The sequence below is a fragment of the Fistularia commersonii genome, chromosome 1 (assembly GCF_037954325.1).
Source record: "Fistularia commersonii isolate RoL2024-O1a breed Wild chromosome 1, RoL_Fcom_v1.0, whole genome shotgun sequence".
Classification (NCBI taxonomy): Eukaryota; Metazoa; Chordata; class Actinopteri; order Syngnathiformes; family Fistulariidae; genus Fistularia; species Fistularia commersonii.
Genome location: NC_141284.1, coordinates 24,845,597 through 24,861,265, shown reverse-complemented (window position 1 = coordinate 24,861,265; position 15,669 = coordinate 24,845,597). Strand labels below are relative to the sequence as shown.

Sequence of the window (15,669 nt, the reverse complement as noted above, 5' to 3'; positions counted from 1 at the left end):
GAGCACAAAAACATGTGAAAAGGGGGGACTTTATCTGTATAGATGTTTGTTTGTTTTTTTTTTAAAGAAAACTCAAGAGCGGTTCTACCCTTTCTTTGCGCCATCGGGGCCCGGGGTAATGCCGCGGCCAGGGGTCTTTGTCAAAACGCATTGTGCGCTTTAGCTGGGACGTTCAAACGGCACAGATTTCTCCGCCTATAGCGAGTCTGTGAAGTTACAGAACGCACCTGTGTCGATGTGTGTGTGTTAGCTATTACATGATCGGTTAATGGCTACAAGTGTGTGACCCCTCCCCCCTTTCCCTCAAGCATCTACACAGCACACCTGTTGAATGAATCGCCACTTCTAGAACCTGACATGTCGAAGAATATGACAGGATGAGTTCATACAAGGGAGGGAGCGTGCTTTTCATGGCCTTTCATAGCCTTTCATGGCTCTTTGCTTCAAGAAAGTTGGAGTGAAAAGCTCTCCGGTTGCTGCGGCAAAAAATATATCCTGAAATATAAAGATACAAAAAAAATAGAAAAATCACAAAAGGTCGTAATGGCTGCCCTGTCATTGACCTTGAGTTTTACATGATGGCGTTTAAAAGGGGAAAGCCTGGCTGCAGCATTTGACACCGGAATGCAGTTTATAGAATCCAGAAAAAGACACAAATAAATAGTTTCCAAAGTGAGGCTCACATAAAACAGAATAAACTACAGCGTTAAAGACCTTGGTTCCCACACTTTCTTCGTTACAAGTAATCGATGCGAAGGGTCGCCGTTGCCAATCAAGCCATATTGAAAGTTGGGCGGTGCGTTGAAAAGATCAAAAGCCTAGAATTGATCGCCCGAATAACCGACTTTTATTGTAGCGGCGTATATACGCACCTGTCCACGGTAAACATCCTGTCTCTATCTCACACAAACACGTACAAAATCCCAGACTGGCGCTCTCATGCGTTCATCTCCTCTGTATGGACTTGTTAGTGAAAACATCCTCGTGATTTCGTCCAGCTGCCCATACATACGTTCACACACATACACAAACAGAGGAGGTGATGCAAGATTTCATCAGATGTTTCCATGATACAGCTGTCACAGACAGCTGCGATCGGGCCCCAATAGCACAACACACAGTCGAGCCCGGGGAAAATAAAAAAAGTCTTGGTTCTGCACCAAATCTTTTCATCATTGATAAGATGTTAACCCAAGCACAATGCATAAATAGTCATTAATATCCATTTCTAGATAAACTTTGTAGAGAGGTAGTTTTGTATGTGTGTGTGTACTGGAGGCCAACTGTGTGTATCAACTTGTTTTCTGTCAGACGGGAGCAGCATTTGGCTTCTAGAGACATGAAACACTTTCCCTCTCTCCCCCATTTTCACATGTGGTCACCAGATTGAGAGGAGACACAGACCCTCTTGGGAAAGCGTGTGTGTGTGTGTGTGTGTGTGTGTGTGTGTATGTGCAGTGTTGGTACCAGACCAGAAGAGTCTGTTTGTGAGTTGACCTACATACAAAACAGCAAGGCTCAGATGGATTTCCCAAAAACATAGTACCAAATACGCAAGATTTAGAGAGAATTTTTTTTTTTTTTTTTTTGCAAAAGTACAGAAAACAAACAGGACCTGATAAAGACGGCTGCTCGATTTACAAATGTATGCCTGCCCGTGAGTGGGAGCGCGTGCATGTGTGCGATATATCAGTGTGTGTGTGTGTGTATGCGTGTATGTGTGTGAGTGTGTGTGTGTGTGTCTGGGTCAGTAGTGACGTGGCATTGCCTGGAAGTTATGTAAGCATCAGCAGGGTAATGTTATCTGTCCTCAGAGCTCCAAGAGCAAGACACTCCCACGACAGCTTCCTTTACTGCCCGGCCAATACGCACACACGCGCACTCACTCACATACACACGCACGCACGCACGCAGCCGTGCACACAAGCACTAAGGAGCACAGCCTATTTTTATACCTAAGAAATAAAATAGAAACAAATCCCCACTGATTACAGACATAAATGTCCTGTAATCTGACTTCAGGAAGGGAAGAGGAGAAAAATGTGGCAATATAAAGTTGCAGAAACGACACACAGGGAGGACTTTGAAATAGCTGTATACACACACACAAACACACACATCTCAAATTGGTGTGAATCATGTGACGCGTAATCATACAGTAACACACACACAAAAAAAAAAAAAAAAAAAAAAAAGATGTCTCCGGTCCATCTCCGGTGCGAGAAGTCCAGCGGACATCTTTGCCGGGGGCAGGGTGAGGCTCAGTGATGGAGGAGGAAGCTGGAACTTCCTGCACAGCCCCTCCCCTCACTCGCAATGCAAAGCCTCAGCGAAAGGATGCGGGGGCTACCGGTTCGGGGCGTTAACCGTGCGCGCAGTTTACCATGCCAGGACGTGGAGGTAACAAAGATCTCCAAACTTACGCGGAGAAAAAAACACACACCTCTGATCCAGACTTTTTGTTCTTTGTATCAAGTCTGTAATTTGAGCGAGCCGCTGATTTGCTGTGGAATGTAAATCATAACCCTGAGAGTTGCTACGTCTGCACACTGGGTCTTACTCTGTGTGTAGATACGCCGTGAGCTGACCAGGTACTCCTCACGCTGTGGGAACATAAATCTGCTTACGCAGTCACATTGCGCCGACTTGCCTCCCCTTACAGGGACAAAAAGTAAATACCCGTGCAAATCGTTAAAAGGCCGACGATTTTTCAGGATTTTTTTTTTTTTGTCTGCATTCCTGAAATGTGCCCTTCAGCATTTAACCAACAAGCACAACATTTCATAACAATGACTTAAGGAAAGCGTTCACAGCTGATCGACCAGTCGAAGCCGTGACTAATTCATCAAATGTCCAACATCGGGCTATTAAGGCCCGTTAAAGCAGGTTTATATTTTATTGGCGCACCGGTTTGGCGTCATATTTCAAATTGAGAATGGCGCGGAACCTCGAGAGACTCCGACAGATCCACCTTTTTGTGAAAACACTCCACTGCTTCCCTTTGCAAATCATTTATGCCAAATACACAACACGGGGCTAATCCTCGCTTCAATTTCGTACTCATCTTAAAAGTAAATAAAGTCTTTACATACCATCAGTGAAGATGGATTCATTTCGTTTCGAGGATTTGTTATTTGTTTTGTTTTTTTAAAGAAACGTGATCCTGAATAGTTTTTGAAGTGCAGTGGAACCTTGACTCACGAGTGCCTAAACTTACGAGTTTTTCAAGATAAGAGTCGTCCCTTACTCGATTTTTCGGTTTGGGATACGAGCCGAGATCTGGGGCAGGAGTGAGCAGGATGAGTCTGAAACCAAGAGGCCCGCCGGTATCCAAAAAGCGATGTTTAAAAACAGTCGGACGCGTAGCCCGCCACAGGTAGCCCGCAGGTGACAAACAAAAGCGTCTTTCGAAAGAGGACATTTCACTCTATCTCTAAATTAATTTCATAAAGTGTTAAAGCTAAGCGATAGAGCACAAAATGAAAAAAAAAACCTCCCCAATCTTCTCTACCGCCACAGGCATATTCGTCCAATTTCCAACATACGCACACTCAATAAAACCAGTTTATTTCTTTGCATTCTCTTCTATTATGTATTATTATTTTTCACATTATTTGTTTTTGAACAAAGTATATAGTTCTTATTTAAAAACACCTAACAAAAAATTTGGTATGATTTTTGGGGGTCTGACACAGATTAATAGCCTTTCGATTCACTTTAATGGGGAATTCAATTTGATTTATAAGCAAATTGAGTTTGAATTAAACTTGGAAGTCAAGGTTTCACTGTGTTCAGATATGAAGTGTTTGCATGATTCTAGAAACGGTGAGTCATACAAATACAAGATATCAGTCTTCTTTTAAGAATGTATTCTTTCAAGCTGTATTAATTCCCTAATCGTTTTTTTTTTATTTTTATTTTATTTTGTTTTTTTTGGAAACAATGAAGAAGTTTGCTTTTACGGAGTTAGCACGAAAGTCTCTGCACTGACCATTGATTAGTTATCAACAGAATCAGGCCTGTCAGCTGTCAGAGATTTTTTTTTTTTTTTTTAAAGGCCAGCAAGTTCCGCCTTCTTTGTTCTGCTGCGGAAAAACCGCCGGGTTTCAATCGCTGCTTGCAAACACACTTAAAACCGTTGCGATAAAGCTGCTCCTTGTTGACACTGATTTGTGGAGGGCGTAACGCAAGCAGGGGTGTAAACAGAGGAGCTCTGCAGAGGATAATCCAGCTTACAACTATAGTGTTCATAATACATCCCATATGCAAATTAACATCATTCCAAAGCCACTATGATTATCACTTCATGGGCCGTATCTAACCGTATCAGGTGTGCTTATAACTAACCAAAATCCAATACTGATCGGAAATCGCTAGCCTCCATACAAAATGATATCATGTCTGATGTCATGTATATACACTGCTCAAAAAAATAAAGGGAACACTTAAAAAACACATCCTAGATCTAAATGAATGAAATATTCTTATGAAATACTTTGCTCCTTACACAGTTGAATGTGCTGACAACAAAATCACACAAAAATGATCAATGGAAATCAATTGTATCAACCCATGGAGGTCTGATTAGAAATCACACTCAAAATTAAAGTGTAAAAACAAACTCCAGGCTGATCCAACTTTGATGTAATGTCCTTAAAACAAGTCAAAATGAATCTGTGTTGCTTCCTGAGTGGACACACAGAAGTGTGATTGACTTGGAGTTACATTGTGTTGTTCAAGTGTTCCCTTTATTTTTTTGAGCAGTATATTTATTATTTTGCACCATTGTTATTGCATCAATTCAATAATTCAGACGTAATTTTTCTTATGTACAAACTTTGAATGTAAGGGATATCAGCCAATTTTGTGTTGTTTTCCTTTGTTTTACTTGGTGAAATATGAGACTTGAGAATAGAATTTGCACCACCACCCTGTGTTTTCACTGAGATTCAAAGTCTTGACCTAGGATTTTTTTTTTTTTTTTTTTTACATCACGTCTGGATGCTAGAAATGTTTAGAGTTCCTGATAGGTATAGATGCCAGTCCGTACCTCCACCCAGATCTCTCTCCGGCTTTCCCCCACCCAGAGGAGGGGTGCTGCCTGCCGGCCGACCTACTTCTGGTGCTGGGTCTGCTCCAGAGGAGAGCAACGTAATGTCTAGAGGGACACTGGGCTCAGCCATGCTTTGTTCTCAACATCACTTAACATGAACAAACATGCGCGCACACACACACACACACACACACACACACACACACACACATTCACAGCTGCGCACACACAGATGTGCACACAAAAGACTCTCACAGACATTTCATATCAACGGGCAAACGCTGCACAACACCTGCGCATTAACTTGTGTCCCGCTGACACGAACACACAAACTGCGCACATTTGCACAAATAAAAACTTTTCTTTTTTTTTTTCTCTGACATTTGCTAAGTTTATACCGACAGTCATCGCAGTCACCTTGGCTCCGGCCAAATGGAGCGGACACACAAGCACACGCGTACAGTTTCACATCCAGACAAAACAACTCCAAACAGGCACGCACACAGACACCCTAAGTAGGTCTTTTCCAATGTTATCACACCAGCTATTCTGGGGTGAGTAAGATATAACTGTTTTGTGATCGGTTACCATGCAACACGGAGAGCGCCGTACTGCGGCCGTCGGACCAACACCAGCATATGGACGCGCGCTTGACATACGTGTGCAAGCATGCACGTGTGTACGCAAATGTACACAATCCAGACACTGATGACTCATTGTATCCATTCCCTAATCAACTCTACATGTCTAGAGGGAGAGAGAGAGTGAGAAAAAGGGAGGGGGCAGAGAAGTACAACAGCTGTTGGTGTGTAAACAGACTCAAAGTCCAATAATCATTTCCTGTTCTCCCTCCCCGGGCGCTTTCTGTCTCTCTCTCGCTCCTTTGAATCATCGAGTTGCCATAACTTCTCACCTTGACCCGCTAAGAGATCGCCGATGTTGCTCGTTTTCAAAACCGGCTCGCTACTATTGTACCCAGCTGTGCCCGTCTCCCTCGCTCCTCTCCTCCCTTCCTCCCCGCTCGCCTCCCTCTCTTTCTCTATCACTCCATTCCTGGTGCATGAGTCACAGTCTGAACAGCAACGAGCTTGTGTCTTCCACAAGGGAGCGGAGGAAGTGTGTGTGATGAGAGGACGGGAGAAGAGAAGAGAAGTTGTGTGAATGTCAGTGGAAAGAAAGAAGGCAAGAGTGGAAGTCCTAGATTAGCAGGGACTTTCCCCAACTCCCAGAGTCCTAGTTTGTGTATGAATGTGTGTGTGTGTGTGTGTGCAAAAGGGGTCTAATCACTGAGGCTAACTAAACGCTCTTCTATTCTACTTTGTCTGAGCACACTGGAGCCACAGTGTGCAGACCTTTCCTCTCGAACAGGCCTCGCTATTTCTCCCGCATTATCGTTTTAACGTTCCCGGAGGGAAAGATCGTCGGTGATGGACGTCTCGCACCTGCCTAAGAGGATGGAGGGAAATAAGGTCGGCAGCTTCCCGGGGTGAACCCGGTCTCTCTTTATAAGCAACATCAAATGATTTTCGTTTTTCGATTATACCTCAAACGCCTCCCTGAACACCACCCACTTCTAGACCAGCCAATCAGACAGAGGAGAGGGGGAGGAACATTAACACACACACACACACATACACACACACACAATGTGAAAAACAACATGTAATCAATGTAGCTCCTTTACTCCTTTTGTCTAATATAGAGTATGATATGTATATTCATTTTTCCCCATTTCTTTTTATTAAACTTAGCATGTTATGTACTGTTATGACCAAGAGTGCATATAGTGTGAATATCAAGGGCATAAGTTATATATAATTTACAAATGAAAAGATTTGTAACATTTTGAAAATAAAAAAATGCCTCCTACGTAGTGTGTCATGCATCTTCCTCTCTAAACACTGCCAATGTTTATTAGCTGCAGATTTTGGCAAAAGCTTGGGGAAAATGTACTTCGACTGAATACTAGCCTGGAAATATCATCTACCTCTTCATCCACTAATAATCCGTATCCAGAGTTTCAACCGTTTCAGGCAAATTACAGACTTTGGGGCTCTGTAAATGCCACTTGAGTTTAAATTAAAGACAAATTGAGGGAGGAAAGAAATAAAAGCAACAACCAAAGTAAACAGATGCTCCATGTCAAACAAATAGAGACTGATAATGCAATAAACATCTAGTCAAGAAGTTATGAACTTACTGTTCACACTTTTAATCGGAGAAAAAAAAAAACTTTGAGAGCATTTTAATGCTCATGTTTGCTCAACAGCAACTTTTTGTCTTGCAGTCTCTTAGTATAAAAATAATAATAATAATAATAGTAATAATAATAATATAAGATTGGCTTCAAGATGGAATTTTCACGACCAGCCTGCAATTATGCCGAGTCTAGAGTGAAATAAAATACTACGAGTCAGAAACGCAACAGGCAAAAAAGAGGGAGAGACAGGAAGAGAAGGAGGTTGGAAAGACAGAAAGAGGAGGAGGAGGAGGAGGAGGAGGGAATGAGGGTGGAGGGAGGGTAAAGTGCTCCAGCTGTACCCTGAGCTTCAGGGGAGCCAAGAATTTCATCCTTGGAAAAGCTCTCTTTCTCTCACTGTCCTCTCTCTGGAAAATTCTGTAAGCTCTGTCCCGCACACAGCTGCTGTACACAAACACATCCACTTTTCACACAGTCTTAAATACAAAGACGGGAAGGCGTTCTCCGCACTTTCGTCCCCTTCTCTTCTTCGACCAAACCCCACCCGCCCCCTGTTGCCAGAACTAGGCCAGTGGATTCAACTCTCCCCAGAGCTGGCAGACCAAACCAAGTCAGCAGCGCAGGGGTGGCTGGGGTCATTGCATAGAGGAAGTGGCCTCGCCCGGAATGCATGGCAGCAGACAGGACCAGACATGTAGCGTCTGATTCTCTCGCTTTATCAACCCCCCCCCCCTTGCTTTCTCTCTTTTTCTCTATTTACCTTTACTTGTTCTATCATTTTTATTTCCACTCCACTTTTCCTGCCCTCCTTTTCTCCTTCTGCCTCTTCATGCCCTACTGTGTGAGGGCATTGGGTTTATAAGTGAGCACTGGGCAGGGCATGCAACAACAATCAACTCTCTCTCTCTCTTTCTCCACCTTAAACGTGCGCACACGCACGCACACACACACACACACACACACACACGAGTCAAGCTCTCAACTACTTTGCATCAAATGAACCAAACCAATCCTCTCTGTCCTCTTGTTTCTTACAAAGTACGTCTGAGTGGAAAAATCTGCAAGGAGAAAAAGGCAGGTATGCCACACACATTCATAGACTGTCCCGGAGGGAGTGCATTCCATTACACACCACCTGGAGTGAGAGTCAGTTCCCATGGCGACCAGAAGTCTAAATCCAATGGGACATAACACAAAATTAAGACACACACTTAGACTTAACACACCCCGAGAATAAACCACAATGCTATCCTCAGGGCTTTAAGCAGTAAAGGTAAATTCTCTGCAAAAAAAATGCCTAGGAGGACTACGTGCACACACGCATGCACAGGCGCACACACACACACACTCACAAGTGCACATCAAACATCTGTCGGGCTGCAAACAAAAATCCTATCACGATATTTAAAAGCCCACTTTTTCAATAGCATGCTTGCGTATAAATGATTGCATGGGATTGCAGGGATCGCTCATTTTTGCCTATTATTTGACAAAAGTGTCAAACTGAGATAAGTCTAAAGTAAATTTTAGAATTCCTGCTGGTTCACCAAAAAAGCAAATTTGGAAAAAGTAAATAAACAAAAAAATAGTAAAAACAAAAACAAGCTCAAAGAATTCTTGACACAACGATCACATCTAGATGAGAAAGGTGTCAGAGTTTGAAATACTACATTACATATGCAGAATATTGCACGCAGGCACGCACGCACGCACGCACACACACACACGTACACACACACACAGAAAGGAATACTTTATTGTGATCAGCCAGCCTGCCCCCCTGCATAAATCTGTCTGTCTTTTGTAAGTCGCTTTGGATAAAAGCGTCTGCCAAATGACTGTAATGTAATGTAAATGTATTGTCTCGCACACACACACACACACACACACACACACACACACACACACACACACACACTTCTTTTTCCCCCAACACAGTCCAGAGCATTCTGTTACAAAAAAACAAAAAACAAAAACAACAACATACTAGACAGGCTTCCAATTAAAACAATTTCTTTCAGGGTTGAAGGAATAATAACATAATAACTAGAGATCTGACTTGGCCCTTTAAACGTTTTGACTGAGATCTGAACATCTGATATAGATGATACACTTTCCCTGTCTGGGACATGACGTTACAAGGAATTTAAGATCAGTTTCCGAGGAACTTATTTTCTGATCCAGATAGAGTGTTAAGCGCTGTTGGTTGCACAATATTATGTAAATGAATGAAAATCTCAAGACGGACGATCATGATCAAGTTCAGTTTTGTTGCGGTGAATAAAAAACCTGGTATAAATATGCATCACGCATTAAAGTGGTTAGTGGATTCATTATGTGGAGGGGGAGGGGGGCGTTCTCATTTATTTGTCAGGTCACAGTCAGAAACGAAGATTTACTTCCATCGAAGAAGAATAAATATAGAAAAGGCACTGCGAGAAACGACACCTAGACTGTGCAATTTTAGCACGGCAAGGTCAAATGACATACGGCCATCAATAAAACGCAGTCATTTTCAACCCCACGCTGGTCGACCGTCAAGCCGCCCGCGCTCAGTTCGGATTTGGACTCCGAGGCAGGTTTGAGAAAGTTCCTAAAACAGCCACCGCTAGTTACAAGTAGCTAAATTACAGCTCAAAACATTACTTTAAATTAAATCTTTCTCAGAAAAGCGCATTTGTGTCTCCTCTCCCCATGTGTTTAGAGCCATCTGGCTCGGTGTAAACACAGGCTGCGAGAGTTTCCACCATATTTCTCTTAACCAGCTATTTCCATTTACATCAAAAGCCTTGGAGTGTAGAAGTGCACACTCAGGCAGAAGGCCGGGGGGGAGGAAGAGAACCTCAGCATGGTTCTGCGGTGCAGTGAAGTCAGCGAGAGGAATCGTTCCTCCAACTGAGCCGGGGAGAAACGGAGACAAACGGAGGCAGACAGAAATAGAAAAAACACAGGGTACGACCGAATACCATTATTTATCTACTTCTTCGCTCGAGTCTTACTTCCTCCGCTACGGACGATGACACCGAAGTGAAATCTCAAGATGCCCTATTTACATTATTTAGTATTGCAGAGAATTGTCATTTAGCAAGAGCTTATTGCTGGGAACATAACGGCAGCGCAAATTCTAAAAGCACAAGGGATTTAATGTCGGGTCTTTATGAATCGGTTACGTGATGAACCTGCAAATGGATTCAAAGCAGCCCAAGGAGTCTGCAGCGTCTTTTCACAAGCATACTTTAAATCCCTTTCAGTGCTTATTTAACTTGATTTCTTTCTTGTGTTTGGTTTTTTTTCGTTACTTTGGCCGATCGGTTTAAGAGGGATCCAATATTGCCCAGACGTGTGAATGAGAGAGTGAATGATTGTATATTTCTATGCGTGACCCGGTGGTTAACTTGCAATAACTAACCGGTGATTAACCGGTAACAAATGGATAATAAATGAATGCATGAATTCTACTTTATGTTGATGCATTCGTATACAGGTAATGAATCATTCATTTTTACCAATTTTCTTGGCTAATTGAAATGTTTGTCTTCAAAATCATAAAGGCAACAAGAGTTGTCAGCTTTCAAAATAAGCAAAATAGTGCCTGTCTCTCTATTTATATTTATGCTTTTATTTTTTTTATTTTTTTTTTTTGACATTATAACTGTATGCTGCAGTGACAAAGAAATTTCCTCCTTTGGAGATCAATAAAGTTTATTTTATCTAAAAAAAAAAGAAACAAAAAACAAGGGATAAGCCTTGAGACAGGATGAAGGTGTCTAAAAAAATTTTGAGGCAAGGAAATGGGTTAATATCTGACCATGCATCTAAATACCATGTCTGGAAATGCAAAAAAAACACAAAACACACAAAGTGGGGAAAAAAAAAAAGGTCATGATCCAAGACATCGTCAACGCCGGATGAGACGAGATCACAATACGAAAAGGCAAATTGCAATCGCATTACGAAAATCACTTTTTTCTTTCTTTTGAATCTTCACACCGGGACGTTCGGGTCCTAAAATGTCACATCTTCCCGAGGATAAGAAGGAGAAAGAGGTGTCGGAAAAAAAGAAAATCAAAGAAAAGAGGACTTGCTCACGCAGTTGGTTAAGTGATAGTCTATCTAAGCAGATAGGGTAACAGCCCATGGAGGCTGGAGGCCTCTTCCATCGCAAGACATCAAAGATATAAACTTTTGTAAACGTGGATCTTGGTCGGCGTGGCGCAGCACCCTCCCCCCCAAAAAAAATAATAAAACCTCATGACATCACATCCTCCTTTGACCGGGCAGAGCTTCCTGCTCCTCGAGCCCCTGGCCTCAATCAGCCCTCATAAAAGTCCAACAAAGAGCAAACAACACAGTAAACCAACACAACCTTGTAAAACACACATTGGCACCTACATGCGCGCGCGCGCACACACACACACACACACACACACACACACACACACACACACACACACACACACACACACACACACATTCCAGAGCAGGGTGCTCTAACACACCCTCTAGAGTCTTGTTCTTTGATGTTAGTGTGGGAAAGCTCTGGGGAATGGTCTTAGTGGGGGGAGGGTGAGAGAAGTGGGGGTTGGACTGAGAGGGGGGGATGGTAAAGGAGGGAGAAGAGCGCATACATGAGGGAGAGGGCGAGATTGTGGGGAGACGGGCCGGTGCTGGGAGCGAGGGGTCAGTTAAAACCCGCCGTTAAGCGTCGAGAGGTCAATCTGTATTAACAAGTTCCTGGGCATGCAGAGACGCATGCACGCGGAAAGTAAACTATATGACTAATTAAGGCAAGTCAGTTTAGATGCAAAAAAAAAAAAAAAAAAAAAAGATGTAACACAGGCTCACACAGGAAGAAAGAGAGCAGCTATTTGGGAAACAACGTCACAAAATAAAGCCAAGCGCTATTTAACTCCGAACTGTTCAATATTTACAAGCAAACATGAAGTATTTCAATGTGTGGAGCAGATCTTCAAGCCGCCCCGCGGTCACAAAACTCCTCGGCTCCCTCCCCTTTATTTAAAGACACCATAAAATTCTGTCCGGGTTTCATGCGAGTGTAATTCAGCTAATAGCATTGAGCATCGGTTCGGTTAATGAGCGGCACTTTACGCCGATCACGACGGTCTCTGCTCTTCGGTAAAGGTGAGCGGAGGAGAATTAGAGGGGGGGGAAGGAGGCGGGGGAGAGACGACGTAAAAGGGAGGCGGATGAGGAGGGAGAAAGTCTGGAGGTTCGTACGAAAGAATCTGTTTTGGCCGCCGTGTCAAAGTCCCCAGACTGGCCCTGCCTTGGCAGTGCATCTCTCTCTCTCTCTGCTTGCATGTGTGCACGTGTGTGTGTGTGTGTGTGTGTGTGTGTCTGTTTGTATGCATGCACCACAGTGCAGGATCTAAACAGAGGTTACTTTATATAAAAGCTGGTTCCTGCTTGTGCCCCGAGGTCTCTCTAATCTCACTCTGTCACACACACTTGCACATAAGTACAGCAGAGTGCAAACACACACTGCAGGCACATGGAACACAAGCGTGCGCAGCCATGGATCTCTGAGGTTTGACTAATCACACTGAATCTGTCTTAAGAGCAACTCGGTTCGCCTTCAAAACACACTGACACCATCCACCCTTCATTAAACCCAGTGACCTCCGTCAGAGACAGACAGAGAGAGACAGTGAGCAAGTGTGTGTGTGTCTGCTTGTGTCTATATATATATATATATATATATATATGTGTGTGTGTGTGCAGCTTTGCACATTAATACAGCCATTCAGATGTGACCCCGAGACCTCAACCACCCACCGGATTAACCAGAGCTGGCTGTAGTTAAAATGCATCCATGAGCCTCGCCTTCCCCGCTAAATTATGCATCCGAGCACATCCATGCGCACAAACACACACACGAACAGCTATCCGACTCCATCAATACAATGTCTTTTTTTGCAAATGACTTTCTCATGCATCAATTCACTGTATTTCTTTCAACTGTTATCCATCCTCCCATTCATCCAATTAGCCAGCTACTGACCCATATCTATACATTTCTCAGTCAAGGACACCTGCAATTTGTTGTATCCATCCATCCATCCATCCATCCATCCATCCATCCATCCATCCATCCATCCATCCATCCATCCATCCATCCATCCCATGGACTATCTATCTAGCATTATCCATGCCTATAAGTTCTGCCTGGGGTGATCCCTCTAATTTAGGGAAAAATTGAATTACACGGTGGGCGGAGAAAGAGAGGCGGGCTGTAATTAGTTACAATATCAAATATGGGGTGGCGTTTTTTTTTCCTCCTTTTTTTCCTCCTTTCTCATCCCCCCCCCAGAGGGGAGGGGTCCAGTATCTCAGCCAAATCTGCACTCTTCTCACAGAAAAATCTTCCCATGCAAGTAACGAAAGAGTGACAGAGGTGGAGAGAGCGAAAGAGAAAGCGAGACTGAGAGGAGAAAAACAAAAAACAAAACAAAAAAAAAAAAACAAAGGTGCCCTTTCACAGGTTTCTGGGGGAACGGCGTACGCTGCTGACGTCATCAAAGTAAGACGTAATTCCTACTGAGTCGCGGGGCGGGAGGGGATTCCCGCACTATTGCCTTCAATACAGCTTACAAATTCCCCTGTGCCGCTATCAGATGCCACGGGAGAGGGAGACCGCTTTTAACCCGCGCGTTTTAATTTAAAGCAATAAAAGCTCGGATGGGAAAATTTCCTGTCAACTTCCTCTTCAGTGGTGATGCATTGTCGTATCTGCTCCGACCAGACCACCAAAGAAATAACGAATAGATAAAAATAAGGGCGGTTTCGTGGTGTTACGAGTGACGTTAAAAATGAAAATGAAGTGACAGTGGCCTGGTTATCTTCACCAATTGTTTTGACAAACCATGACTTGACTGATCTATGACTGATAATTCAGAGAAATGTCAATCACGCGCTTTGGCATGTAAAGATGCAGGACGGTTTGATAGAGATTATAAAATTTCAGTTCGATTGAAACATTACCAAAATCCATCTATTATGACAATATTGTTAAAGCAGCTTTGGCTTGAACTAGTTAAAAACTATCTGGCGCTCCAATCCGACTTCTTTTTTTTGTTTGTTTTCCTGTTGATTCAAGGAACGCAGCTGCAAGAACAACATGTCACCACTGTTATGACACTTGAAAGATCCCCTTTCACAAAGCAGTATCTGAATTTATGTATTTTGCACGATGCGGTCGGAAAAAAAATTGTCAATAAATAAAAATAAAATCGCTTGTCTCATTTAAGAAATGTTTGTGAGATGAATCTTCTTTCCAGAGTGACTTTTATTTTTATGTTTTTTTGCTTTTTTTTTTTTTGTTTTCCTGTCCAGACAAAAGCAAGCAGAACACATACCGCGGCCTTGCTGAACTGGATAGAACACTTTCAAAAATTGATTTTCGCGATTACTAATGAAATTTAAACCTACACTTTTATTTCCTTATCTAAGTGAGTTTGGGGAAACACGCTGAGTTATAACATATTTTATATTTGTCATCCTTGCGCAACTTGGCTAATGATTACTTATAGGTACTTTCCTAGACTTAGGCAACTAACTGAATGGCAACTCCAGGCACGTTCGGGGTAATTTCTTAGAGATATTTAAAAACTACTTCATGCTGATTCTGACTCCCTTCACTTGCTTTTCAATGGTTTTCGATTTACTGCTAGGATTTCCCGTGATTATTCGGACACTTTTTTTTGTTACGAGTCCCTGGTCATTTCATTTCCCGGGGCGCGTGGATTGTTCTACCGCAGCCACCTGACCAGGAAACCACCAAAGGTATTTCTTATATAATACTAATATATATTTATATATATTTATACACACACACTCACACATAACACACACACACACATACATACACAAACACATACACACATAGATGCATACATACATATTATTAATATTAAAACACTTCCTGTATCTTTTCGGCTATTACCTCTACTATATTATGTAACTGTTAGCGCTACTGTTGTTATTAGCAAAAGTTCATTTGTGTCTGTCCCTCCTAATCCTCACATCCTCTCCCATTTCTATCCCTCTTTCCACCTCTATTATGGTTTCTCACACTCTCTCGCTCTCTTTCCACCCAAAGCAGCGGAGGCAGAAGGCCACCTGCATCGAGCTCAGATCGGTCTGAGGTTTCTGCTTGGTAAAAGGCAATTTTCTCTCGCCGCTGACGCACAGGTATGTCGTGTTTCTGTCAATAATTTTAATTTGTGCGGTCCAGACCTGTTTTACATCGAAAATGTCATGAGATAACAGTGTTGTGATTTAGCGCCATGTAAATAAATTGACTTCTCACACCTCAATAAGAAAAGTCACAAGATAACCGCTGGAACAGACAACAATTTTTATGCAATATATCACACAGATATTAGAAATAAGTGTA

The 15,669-nt window shown here is 42.7% G+C and overlaps 1 protein-coding gene across 1 annotated transcript in view; it reads right to left on the bottom strand.

The window, feature by feature from the left end:
• Nucleotides 1-15,669, bottom strand: part of fndc3ba (fibronectin type III domain containing 3Ba) — a 104,378-nt gene that overhangs the window by 57,497 nt on the left and 31,212 nt on the right. The gene's annotated exons all lie outside the window — the stretch shown is intronic.